Source organism: Dermacentor albipictus, unplaced genomic scaffold (assembly GCF_038994185.2).
Source record: "Dermacentor albipictus isolate Rhodes 1998 colony unplaced genomic scaffold, USDA_Dalb.pri_finalv2 scaffold_19, whole genome shotgun sequence".
Lineage (NCBI taxonomy): Eukaryota > Metazoa > Arthropoda > Arachnida > Ixodida > Ixodidae > Dermacentor > Dermacentor albipictus.
The window spans coordinates 2,563,271-2,576,359 of NW_027225573.1; the positions used below are offsets into that span (position 1 = coordinate 2,563,271).

Below are 13,089 nucleotides of genomic sequence, written 5' to 3' on the forward strand. Positions count from 1 at the left end.
TAAATAACAAATAATGTTAATAAACTGTACATTATTCACGAGAACGCACATGTTGCCATATCCGAATTGAAGTCGACCATTACTGAAGCCCTGCCTATTCAACAGACATGCCTGCACTAGTGCCTCTTTCTAACCAGCCATCCTCTAAAAAAATGCGATTTACATTTCTGCTGCACTTAGTTTTCTTGCGCAGCACCCGGAGAGTTTTTTTGGCAAATATATTGCGAGGTTTACTACATGTGTGCACAGCCACCGAAGAATGCTTTAAAGGAGCACTATAGGAAAACACTAAATAATATTACATTTGATAAGTTATGTCTTGAGACATGCATAGACGACCTATTTATAATGTGGCGACGTAGACAGGACAGTCGACGTAAATTATTGACACTCCCAAACACTTTTCACTCCACACTAAAATCCGCATCTAAATCTACAACTGAGCGCATACTCTTTATGGATACAACCCGATAGTTGATAATGGCACACTAAAAACAACGACGCTGTATAGGAAACGTTTTGACATACAACAATACCTAGCATATACAAGCCACCATCCCAGACATTGCAAACAAGGTATCTTTAAAGGCCAAGCCACACGTGTACAGTCGCCCAAATCTTTAGCTGGTGTGCGGGAGCGGCGACTTTTCCGGGCGTCAGCGCCGTATGACGCGGCGAGGCTGGAAACAGCCTAGTAGGCGATGGGCCCAGCTGAGCGCGCTTTGTCCGCATGCGCTTAGCCTCAGACTGTTTCCAGCCTCGCCCCGTCAAACGGCGCTGACGCACGGAAAAGTCGTCGCTCCCGCACACCAGCTAAAGATTTGGGCGACTGTACGTCGCATTTGCCTTGAAAAAGACTCGACACCGTAAGGCAACCTCATCAAACAGGAACCACACGAACACTGCGAAGGACGCCTCTTGTTATTACTAAATTGCCAAAGGCAGCCCAAACATGAACAACATCCTCAATAAATACTAGCCAATTCTCACCAGCAACTACATTTTTTCCGCCCCGTTCAGAGTTGTATCCAGGTACAACATTAATTTCAAGGATAATATCGTACAGCGCCGTCCACTGCTGGGTAGAGCGTGCGAACGGCCGGCTTTGCTCTGCGGGACGACACCAAGCGACGAATGATGGGTCTGAGATAGCGTACACAGTAGCATGCGTGGCCTAATAAACATGTAAACTTGCCCGTGTTGCAGGTAACCAGAGGGGATGTTCGTAAGCGCCTTCGTTATCTCGAAAAGTCCGCGAGCGCGCTTCATTCGTTGCGAAATGACCGGCGCGCGTCATCAGCCCATGCGCTTCATTCTGTTTACTGAAAGCAGTACAACCAGCCACTTAAATGAACACGGCCATATATTCGACGGAGCAAGACTTTATATAGACCAACCAAATTACCGTTCCCCAAGTGAGAGGGCATTATGCAGAATCATAACTGATACGAAAGTTTAAATGCCTATGTCCTAAAGGATTCAAATTGGAACGTGGCAACCTAGAATAACTAAAAGCTGTTACTTACCCCTGAAATTTTCATATCATTAACAAAGACGCAGAATTATGTTACGCCACCAGCAATTTTAGATTCTTAAGCTTACCTATGGCTCCTTTTCCAGCTCTCCCCTGCCTTTACCATACCACTGAATATAATATTCAGTGGTATGCGCATATGCCACTCTTGAAAAAAAAAAGACAAAATGATACGAGACCCTCTCGACTGTTCACCTCTCTCCTCACGCTTCTTTTGCAGTTTCTCTTTCTTTAATTTGAAAAACAGGCCCCGACACGTAGCACAGTGCTAAACTTGAGCATAGCTTTTTCGCTGCCTATACGCCATAGCATCATGCCACTTCTGTATATCGTCACAACGACGCCTTAACCCATCTACTGAGGCCAACATCCCTTTAGGGACCAACCCAGTGCCTTCCACCGCGTATCCCACCCACAAGCTCTCGTTCTTTCCCAGAGATCGACGTCGACATCTTAATAGATTCGAAACTTTTCCGTCGCGCTGACACTGGGCCCCGCAGGTCAATGTTAAAACTCATGTCCCTTGGGTCACACCCGCGCTGACCACCTGACCGGGCATTCTAAACCCTCAAACACACGCCGGCTACGACGCCCACCGTTTCTGTACAGTTCTTATAACGCATCCTATTATCTTCGTCTCCCGACAACTCTCCATCCTCTCTCTTTCCTTTTTCTTCTTATTCCTTCCTCCTTTTCCACTCTCTCGCCTCGCCTTTCCTACCACGGCGGCTAGAAACGCCAAATGACAGCAGGGTGATTCCACGAGAGATCAACACGGGAGCAAAAATTTCATATTTTAGATTTCATTGAATGGTCTCTTTAAGGAAGCCAATCCGGATACATCTATTGGGCTCTCAAAGCTTGATTATCTCCGGCCGAAAAGGGTTCTTCTTACTCCACAACAAGAAGTGTACCTTTGCATGTATTCCGCCAACACCACACAGTGTGTTTCCGCGCTAGAAAAGCTCATTGAAGGTGCCTATACAAATACCCACCTCAAAGAACTATGTCTTTGCACCTCACCCACGACCGATTCTTTCCTGGGCGATTGTGATTATTGTGCAAATGAGGATGCTTTTACTACTGCAACTTTGGGAATCCCTGAAGAAACAGAGGTAAACAATGCGGTTTGGGAAATGGCGACCTCGTCAAAAAGACAGCGCAGGGTACTACCTTTCTCCAGGAGCTTGGTGCGTGGCTTGTCAAGTGGATCACCCATGATTATATAAAGGCATTCAAGCATCAGCAATACATGATGCCAAACGTATTGAACAGCCCGGATCCCGTGCCTTTGACTTTGCAGAGAATTGGACAGCTGTTGTACCGAACGACGTACAATCATAACATTGGCACAAAAAAACAGGTCTCGCTATTTGCGTGTGTCGTCATGAGTAGCGGATCCACTCAATGTTTTGCGGTTCTCAGTGATGAAGTATGTCATGATGCTGCACACGCTTGCTTTGCACTGGAAAAAATCCATGAGTGCATGAAGGAAGAACTTCAGCTTTGCGAACATGCTACATACGTGTCTGACGGCGCCAGTAGCCATTTCAAAAACAAGTATCAGCTTTAGCAGCTGTCACAAAAGAAGCACGCGTCAACAAAGTGGCTTTTTTCGGCCACAGGACATGGCAAAAACGTTTGCGATGGTGTTGGTGGCTTAGTAAAGCCCCAAGCCTCGCTGTACAATTTCGGAGCACACAGCACTACATCATTAGGTCAGCCTCTGAAATGGTGGCGCAGATGGCCGCAACGCTGAAAAACGTCAAACTGCTCTATGCAGATGTGGATGAAGTAGAGAACTTTCGCCGCCTCAAAAGGAACCAGTGGAAATCTTTGCCACGTGTTCCGGGCATACGGTTATGGCACATTTGGTTAAGCGAGCCTGACGCCACCAATTTTGATCGCGTTGTATTAGTGCCTCAAACTGCTGCAGGTAATTGGAAAAGGATCAAGCCTTTCTGAGCGTATACAGCGGGTATGCTCGAAGTTCCTTGTACCCTCTCCCTGCCTCCATGCGGCATGTGCGGATTATCAACAAGTGTGCACTGACAGGTCAGTAAGCAAACAGGCAAGCAACTGTGCCACTGCGCATTGGATTCGCTCCATTAGCACTGCGTGATCTGGCCCTCTGGATCAGCTGGTCCTATAGAAAAATGCGGAAAGAGCTGCCAGTACTGCAGCACTTCGTAAACTTAGGACGTGTTTTCAGCACGCTATCATCGTTTAGCATTCGGTCCTGCCACTACTTCAATGAATAAATAGATGCTCCACTTGAGAGAGAGAGAGAGAGAGAGAGAGAGAGAGAGAAAGGCAAAGGAAAGACAGGGAGGTTAACCAGAGATTATCTCCGGTTGGCTACCCTGTTCTGGGGGAAGGGAAAGGGGATGCAATAGGTGAGAAAGAAAGAAGGATAAAAAAAGGAAAAAAAAAACCTAAGCACACACACGCACGTACACACGAACTATTTCTGTGGGCACTGTCACGCAACCCGCAAAGGCATTCCTAGTCTTACGCAGTGTCACCGTACAGTCCTGCGCCACACAGTGTACTGTCACAATTTGTCAGAAAGTCCCGTGTCTTTCAAGTATCGCAGCAGCGCCTTCATAGCGGATCGCGCTGATGTTCGCGTAGGCCAGGTTCCAAGGATCTTGTCTTCTGTCATAGGGCGCTTGTCCAGTTTGTCCAAGGTGGCTGAGAGGACAGTTCTTTGTGGGTTAAAACGAGAGCACTGACAAAGAAGATGCTCGATCGTTTCGTTGCACCCGCAGAAGTCACACAGTGGGCTGTTGGCCATTCCGATAAGGAAAGAGTAGGCATTTGAAAATGCTACTCCAAGCCATAGACGGATAAGAAGGGTGCAGTCACGTCGGGGAAGCTCGGACGGAATATGGAGCTGTAAATTAGGGTCTAGAGTATGGAGGCGTGCACTTGTGAAATCGGATGAATTCCACTGGGCTAATGTCAGGTCACGCGCAAGTGTGGCAAGTTTTTTCGCTGCGTCGGCTCTCGAAAGAGGAATGGCAACGCAGTTGACGCCGTCATGGGCAGATCGGGCAGCTGCGTCTGCTCGATCATTGCCATGTATGCCACAGTGACTAGGCAACCACTGATATATTATATCGTGCCCTTCGTCAACTAGGCGATGGTGGACTTCTCTGATCTCTGCGGCGAGCTGCTCATGTGATCCATGGCGCAGTGCTGAGAGTACACTCTGTAGGGCTGCCTTGGAATCACAGAAGATTGACCATGCCTGGGATGGTTACTCCTTAATAAAATGAAGAGCCGCGCGCAGGGCTACGAGTTCAGCAGCTGTCGTTGATGATACATGTGACGTCTTTAGCTGTATCTTGACGGATCTTCTTGGTATCAGCACAGCGGCAGCTGCGCTTGCAGATGTAACGGAACCGTCGATGTAAACGTGTACGCGGCCACTGTGCACCTCATGTAAATGTTCTAACGTGGCCTGCTTAAGGGCAAACGAGGACATGTTGGCTTTCTTCATGATTCCTGGGATGGTGAGGCGTATGTCAGGTCTGTGCAGGCACCATAAAGGTAAGCATGGTCTTGCTGCAGGCATGTAGTTCGATGGCAATGAAGGGCGATTGGCATCAATTAAACGACTGAAAGTTGTTTGTGGCCTTTCTGTGGGTAGAGCGGCAAGATGGTGAGAAGGTAATCGGGCAACGTGCCGAATATGCGCCCTGAGAGCGTCGGTTGCCAAGTACGTTGATATTGGGTGATCTCGAGCTATGACGATCGTTGCCGCTGTAGACGCACACCTCGGAAGACCGAGACACGTCCTTAGGGCCTGAGCTTGTAGTCCCTGGAGTACACGCAGGTTTGTTTTGCAGGTGTTGCCAATCACAGGGAGGCTGTATCTTGCGAAGCCGAGGAACAAGGCGTTATACAGCTGCAGCATTGACCGCACCGAAGTGCCCCATGACTTTCCGCCGAGAAGTTTGAGGAGATGTATTATTGTCAATAATCTCTTCTTCAGGTATGAAACATGCGGGCTCCATGATAGGTCTCGGTCAATAATTACCCCTAAAAAGCGGTGTTTTCGTGCATTCGCTACTGCTTGCCCATTGACCTTTACACTGTAACGCTTCATTTCCTTCCGAGTGAATGTAACAAGGCAGCATTTCTCTGAAGACAGCTCTAAGTTCTGTTTTCGCAAGTACAGAGATGTTATCGTAGCTGCCTTTTGCAGCCGTGCTCGTACCTGCAGCCGTGTTACGGCAGACGCCCAAATGCAGATATCGTCGGCATATATTGATACCTGAACTGTGTTGGGCAAGGATCGGACTAGGCCAACGAGCACTAGGTTGAAAAGCGTCGGGCTTAACACTCCGCCTTGTGGTACTCCACGGCACGTTTGGTGTTGAGTCGTGGCGCCATCCTCGGTCATCACGAAGAAATGCCTGTCGGTCAAATAACTGCAAAGCCACTGAAAAGTGCGGCCACCGATTCCGGGTTCAGTAAGAGCATTTATAATGGCATAATGTGCTATATTATCATAGGCGCCTTTTATGTCTAGGAATAATGCAGCAGTGAGTCGTTTCCGGCGTTTTTGATGCTGAACGAATGTAACCAAATCGATGACATTATCTATGGATGAGCGCCCACGCCGGAAGCCAGCCATAGCATCTGGGTACACGTTGTAACTTTCCAGGTACCATTCCAGGCGAGTCAAAATCATTCGTTCCATTATTTTCCCTATGCAGCTGGCCAGAGCGATGGGGCGGTACGATGACAAGTTTAACGGTGATTTGCCAGGTTTGAGAAGTGGAACCAAGCGGCTGCATTTCCAGTCACGTGGAACCAAACCGTTGCGCCAAGACTCGTTGTAATGGTTTAGTAGCATGAGTCGTGCTGTCTGCCCAAGATTGGCGAGCGCCGCATAGGTAACCCCGTCCGGGCCAGGTGACGAAGAGCGCCTGCAAGTCGCCAGTGCCGCTTCAAGCTCCTCCAGCGAAAAAATTACATCCATGTGGGAATCCCGTGGCACAGGAGTAGCACATGGTGTAATTGCGCGTTGGAACTGCAAGCTGGAAAGTCTCGAGCAAAATTCTTCAGCAATGTCAATTTCGCTGCGACCTTGGTGCAAAGCGAGGGCTTTGAAAGGGACACGCTGCTGTGGTGATACGCGAAGCCCACGCACGGTTCTCCATATTTGAGATAATCGCTGGCGTGGATCCAAGGACTCACAGAAACGTTTCCATCTTTGAGATTGTAGTGCATCGATGCGACGTTGAATCTTCTTTTGCATCCGCCTTGCCTCTCGGAGATCATGGATGGATTTAGTTCTCCTGTATCTTCGTTCAGCCCGCCGGCGAATTGCTCGTAGTCGCTGCAGTTCTGCTTCAAATTCTGCATATTTCGGGAAAGGCTGGAAACTACGCGTAGCCTCTTGCATGGCTTTTTGAATTTCGTGTTCCGGACTTGAAGGGTTCCCTTGCTGACATACTCCCTCCATGTGCGACCGAAACGCCGACCAGTCAATTCGCCGGAGCGTCATGGAGGAGTATTTCGATAGTCCCTTGATCTTCAGGTACGTCGGAATATGGTCGCTTCCACGTTTTTCAATGTCTATAAACCATTGCACGTTTCTTTCAAGAAGCCGAGAAACCAGGGTCAAGTCTAGGCAGCTGCTGTAGGTAGGCCCGCGTAAATATGTCGGACTACCATCGTTGAGGCAGTAAAGGTCGTGCTGTGTGGCAAAGGATGCTATTCGCCTTCCCCTGGAGTCCATCTTCAGGCTCCCCCAAAGCGGATGGTGAGCATTAAAATCTCCTGTGAGAATCGTAGGGCCGGGTGTCGCTGATAGCACGTCGTGTAGTCGTTTAGAGTCGAAGCCACTTGAAGGAGCAATGTACACAGCAACGAGTGTGAACGTAAGCTTATTCGATTTCACGATTAAACAAACGTACTGGTTGTCGTCGTGAGGCGGAACTGGGTGCAACACGTAAGTCAGATCACTTCTAATATATACAATTACCTTGCTTACATCACCACAGGTAGAGGACATGAATGCCTCATAGCCAGAAATACGTATAACATTCTGCACGTTCGGTTCGCAAATTACAAGGATGGGAAAACGGTTTTCGAAGACAAAATGTCTAAAATCTGAAATTCTTGATTTGAGACCACGGGCATTCCACTGCAGTAAAGATGCTTTCTTGACTTCCTTGTGGAAGGGTAGCGAGGGGCGGGCCATGGTGCTATGCGATGCTTTCAAGTACTGGAGTCAGCGTGTCCAATACTTGCAGTGCGCTATGAGCAGCTGGAGTGTCCATGTTCGTCAGTAGCAGACGCATGACATTCGTGAGCGATTTGAGCATGGCAATCACTTGTGAGTCCTTGTCTTGCATTTGGTCAACTGTAGTGACATTTGACTGTAAATGGCGAGTCATTTGCTGTGGCTCTGGCGCGTGGCATGTTCTCGGCAGTTCCGGCCACGCATCACTTGATGAAGCATGGCCACTTCTTTCGTTGACATTCGTGCTCTTACTCGAGACAGATGGAACAGAAGGTGGCGTTGCCGGACGAGACATTTCCCTTGAACCGGAAGAGGGTTTCATGGACTTTCGTTTCCGGGACCGATGTCGCCTTATCGCTTCTGAAGCATCTCTGTGTGACGATCCGTCTCTGGCCATTTTTCTCAAGATTTTCTGCTCTTTCTTTAGGCGTGGACAGTCTTTTGAGGACGCAGCGTGCGATCCTTGACAATTTGGGCACTTGAGCTCTGTTGCACGGCAAGTGTCGGTGTCGTGGTGTTCGGAACATCGTGGGCATATCATTGTATTTCGGCAGACAGCACTCACATGTCCAATTTTTTGACACCTTCTGCACTGAAGTGGTTTTGGTACGAAAGGTCGTATACCACATGACGAAAGTGGCCGACCTTTACATGTGATGGTAGGCAGTCACCTTTGAACACGAGCCTTACACAGGTCGACTTGCCAAGGCGCCGAGCTTGTAGTAAGGCAACACCATCTGTCGCAGGTTTGATTAAAATTGGCAGGTCGCTGTCGTTAATGGATGTGTCAATGTCATAAACAACACCGGCCGTTGTTTCGTTGTCTTGCGGAATGAGGTAGTGGACATTAATGTTGCCCAGGAGCTTTACTACCATCAAAGCATTGATTGCGCTTCGGTTGTGGACGTCAATAGCCAGGATGTTCTTTCGAGTATTAATTCTGATATCTTTGATTTCTCCTGGGACAAGAGCCTCCAGAGAAACGGAAATCGCTTGTCGATTAAGGCGGTTGAGGTTGTCGGCAGGTGCGTCCGGCACAAAAAGAATTGTGTGCGCCGAAGGCCTGCGCTGTGGAATGACGGTAGACTTACTTGACGAAGACCGTCCGCTGATGTTTCTTCTCTTGGCCTTCCGGTGTACCACTCTTTCGAAGCCTTCGTCATCTGAGGCGTCATCGCTTGAGTAGGAGTACAGCGCAGTGTCCTCGCTGTCAGCTTGACTCGGTGGGCAATTTCTCTTCCTCGGGCCGGTACCTGACGAAGCAGTCACGTCGCGTCGGCATTCTGCCGACTCCACTTCCATTGCCGTCTCGTGCTCCTTTCCAGCTTTTCTAAGAAACTGAACTTTCCGACAAGTGGTGATACTTAGGGACAGTGAACTTTTGATTACGTAGTATTCTAACAGTTCCTTTTTTTCTTTTTCTTCAGAGCCGGTAAAATAGGCAATCGCTGGAACTATCTGCCAGCTAACCCTGCCTTAACCAACACCATCGCCACTCCCACCACCGCCTCTTAGGTTGTATAATGACGTTCATGTAATGACCAGTACGACATTTTTGGAGGCATTTACCTGCCGTACATTCTGTTACCTGTGTACATTTATGCAGAGTTAACTGTTAATTCTGTAGCACAGAAAGAAATAAAAACCCTGCATTAGCAGAAGGCACAAATGATCTACGCTGCAAGGCGCACGCACTTGCTGTTAAATAAAATGAGCCACGTAATGGCTATGCTGACGCTTCGTTATTCCCATTCAAGCGAATAAGTAGTGTACTAAACGCACTTTTAAGCAGAAGTATTAATTATAAGGTCAAAACTGCCTTTACGTCGCCATTACGGTCAAGTTTAGGCAAGTCAGAGCCTTATGCACGCTCTTTTTACCCCGAAGTTCCTTTTCCTCAGCACCTTGCTGCATTCTGGCAAAGCTCTCATTTCTACCACCTGTATTGTGATTACAAACAAAATAATGCAACATGTTTTTTAATATTCTTTTTCATATGCCCGTGAATAGTTGTTTACGAGATTTTGAGAAAAATTTACGATGGTTTTTTTTTATATTCATTTTTAAATAGCGTTCATTTTTGTCAAAACTTCAAATTTGAGGCGAATTGTAGAAATGGCAATTTGTGATACAGCAAAAATATTCAGCACGATTCTTGAATAGATTAAGGTCTCGCAGTCCAGCAAATTTCAAAAGGCTACATGTATTGGTTTAGTTGATAAAAAATCGTAAATATAGCAACTTTTGAAGATTGTAGCAAATTAAGCATTTTTTAAAAAACACCCGTTTTGCACGGAAGCCTGAAACAGTGCTAGGTAACCCTTCTTTACGTCTAGGTTTTACACAGAAGAATGTATCCTTTGTAGCTGTAACATAATGTATTTCGCATCGTTGTGAATTCGTGAAAATGCCTTGTGCATTAAATAGGCACCTCCACACTGAAGAATCTCGTTATTTTTTTCCTCCTAAAATATTCATTTGGCAAAGAAGCCACGTTCACTTTAGTGATACCTAGTGATATGCGTATAAAATATAAAATATTCAATGAAATCTAAAATATGAAATTTTTGACCCGTTTTGATCTCTCGTGGAATCACCCAGCACTCATTTTCTTTACAGTCTCTTCCTTTACAGCCAGCGGCAGCCGACGTAAGCAGGTAAGGTCACCTTAATAACCTGTTAAATGTAATCCACTGGGGATGACACGGCCGCATTTGACAGATAGGTCCACCGTTGACCTGCGTTGACCACCGTTGAAACTTTGACCAGCCTTTCTGGGGCAATTTATTCCTCTTTACGTAACTTCTATACTACAGCGAGGCAAATAATATCTTGATTCACAAGTGCAGCGATTTGAGCGACTTGATACATCTTGACTTTATTTAGGAACGCAGTGCACCATCAATAAACACGAAAAGAGAAAGCGAGGAGGAGACAAACCTCGCAGGTCTAGGTGTTTCCGCTTTCCTGTTTTCTTTCTTTTTACCTTAATTTAACGAGCGCTGCGTATATGAAGTAAAGATGTACCCCATCATGTCTTTTATCGTAACAGGTATACGCCTAAATTCCGTGAATGAAAAACAATGATTAGCAAGAATCACTATAGCCAGTCAACAAACATAGCATAAGTGACAATATATTTGGGCAAACGAGAAAAATACAATATCTCGCGTAAATAAAGGCAAAACTGCGTACGAGTTGCACCAGGAGTGTACGAGAAAAAAAACTGCGCAAAAAAGGCGCAAGTCACCGACGAGTTGCGTCCTTCGGCGGTCCCTCGAGCGGCACGACATGGCAACGTTGCGAGGGCGCAGTCAGGCTTTCGGTTCAGAGTTTGCAGAACCGATTTTATGGAAGCCTAAAACGTCCCCAGCACCAGCGGGGACGCTTGTACTGCTTGAAAAGTATGAAAACTTGTGTGACAATTAAGCCACAATGCATGGTCAGAATGACGGCGGAGTGCCTGCAGCATCACGGAACTAGAAGTCCCCGCGTGTTGAAGAACTCGTGGTGCTCGCCGCGGGCCAGGGCCGCGTGTCGAAGGCGACAACGGCGGACTTCTCGACGCCACACGTGGAGCCAACCACGCAAAAGCTGTGCGCGCAGTCAAAGCGAGGAACGTCGCCCGTGCGCCAAGTCCCATTGCCGGAACAGCGGCTAAGACTGCGCAGTACTGCTGCGATGGCCGGGTGTTGGGCGGAGGCTTCGAGAACCCGAGGCTGGTGAAGGCGTCGCCTGGGATGACAATACGCTGCACCAGCGGCCAGCTGCGTCCGGCTGCTGTGAACCACCCTCTTGGGTGCGGAAGCTGGGGCGAAGAGCGACGCCGTGGCTGCACCAACCGATTCACGGCCAGAATGACAAGGGCCGCCTCTTCTGTGCGGCTTACCGCTGAAACAAGAACACTGCTCATTAAGTCGGGAACCTTTGCGTCACCGTTGCTAAATAATACTGCATAACTTATTTGTTCTCTTGTACTTGGTTTTTCAACTCAGTAATGAATTTTAACCATAAATGCTTAAATAATTCAAAAGTAACAATTAAAAATATCGCTTCTTTTAGTTTTGTTTGGTTACCGACAAATTGAAGTGTTCATATAACTTACATTGTGCTTTTCGCACTTGGGCGTATAATCACCATCTTGCTATTGTGCTCGAACTGCCGTGAAGCGCAGATACCAGCCAATCATGATTCTGTTACAAGAAGCCTGCCTCTTACAAGCGTCACAGTCAGAGCGATAAGGCAACCACAAGAAACACTCGCAAATGATACAGGTCTTCTTTTTGTTTTTCTTTTTGAGGTGCCTCAAATGTAACCAAGTAACCTTCAACTTGCCCAGGAACAAGTTCCAGGAGTCAACGCACCCAGTGTGCAAAACACACACGTTTCAGTTGCAATTACCAGTAATTCAGAAGAGTATTCAAATTATGCCTAAAATCGCTATTGCGACGATTTCTGCCAGTGCCGATGTACGGTGGCACCGAGATTAGCACCAACTCTCGACAGAGCACTGCACCTGAAGGCTACCTTTTCAACATTCTCTCTCAGAAAGACTTTCCTTTCCCTTATCAGAACACGTACGAATACTCACCTGTCAGCTGTTCCGTCGACGAAGGCGCGTGGGCAACTCTCCCCGGACCAAAGGAACGCCGACACCTGAGAGCCGCCGGCAGGAAAAATCCCGGGAGGCCAGAAGTGTATCGTGCGCCCACAAGAAGGTTGAGACCGAGCGTAGCCCTTTGCGGACGCTGTTGCCGATCGCTGAGCGACGCCGCACCTGTTGTCTTGCTGAGCTGCGTGGTGAAATCCGCGGCCAGTCGTCGTTGCATCCTTGTGCAGAGCCGGGGCGTCCGATCGGGAACCTTGCGTCATGACAGACACGAGGCCTCGCTACAGCACAGCTCGACGCTGGTAATATCACGGCGGTAAAGAAGGCCTTGCAGCTGGGCCCGGCCTAATACCTAGCCGTATTCTTCTTAGAATAAGCACAGTGGAACGAGGAAACTGGTTGCTGGCAGACAGTAGCAGTGCGCGTGCAAAATGGCGGAGGGCGCGCAGTGCACGGGGCAGCTGCCTGCTGCGTTCTTCATTTTCGTCTACTCACGCGCGTCCATCGCATACCAGAAAATATCTTGCGAAGATGCCTCTACTGCAGAGGACAGGATATACGCAACAAAGCAGTGGTGTCATTGCGCATTGAAGTTTGTAGTTTATTACAATTAACCTTGTAACTGACGAGATGCTAAATACTTTTTTGTTCTTTCTTTTTCATGACGCCCAAGTAGATACTAAG

General features: G+C 47.8%; 1 long non-coding RNA gene across 1 annotated transcript; it reads right to left on the reverse strand.

The window, feature by feature from the left end:
• Positions 1-10,911: 10,911 nt before the first annotated feature.
• On the reverse strand, positions 10,912-12,823 carry LOC139052141 (uncharacterized). The gene is made up of 2 exons (XR_011509729.1): positions 12,388-12,823; positions 10,912-11,687 (listed from the first exon to the last, which is right to left on the reverse strand). It is a non-coding gene; the product is annotated as an uncharacterized lncRNA (long non-coding RNA).
• Positions 12,824-13,089: the final 266 nt, after the last annotated feature.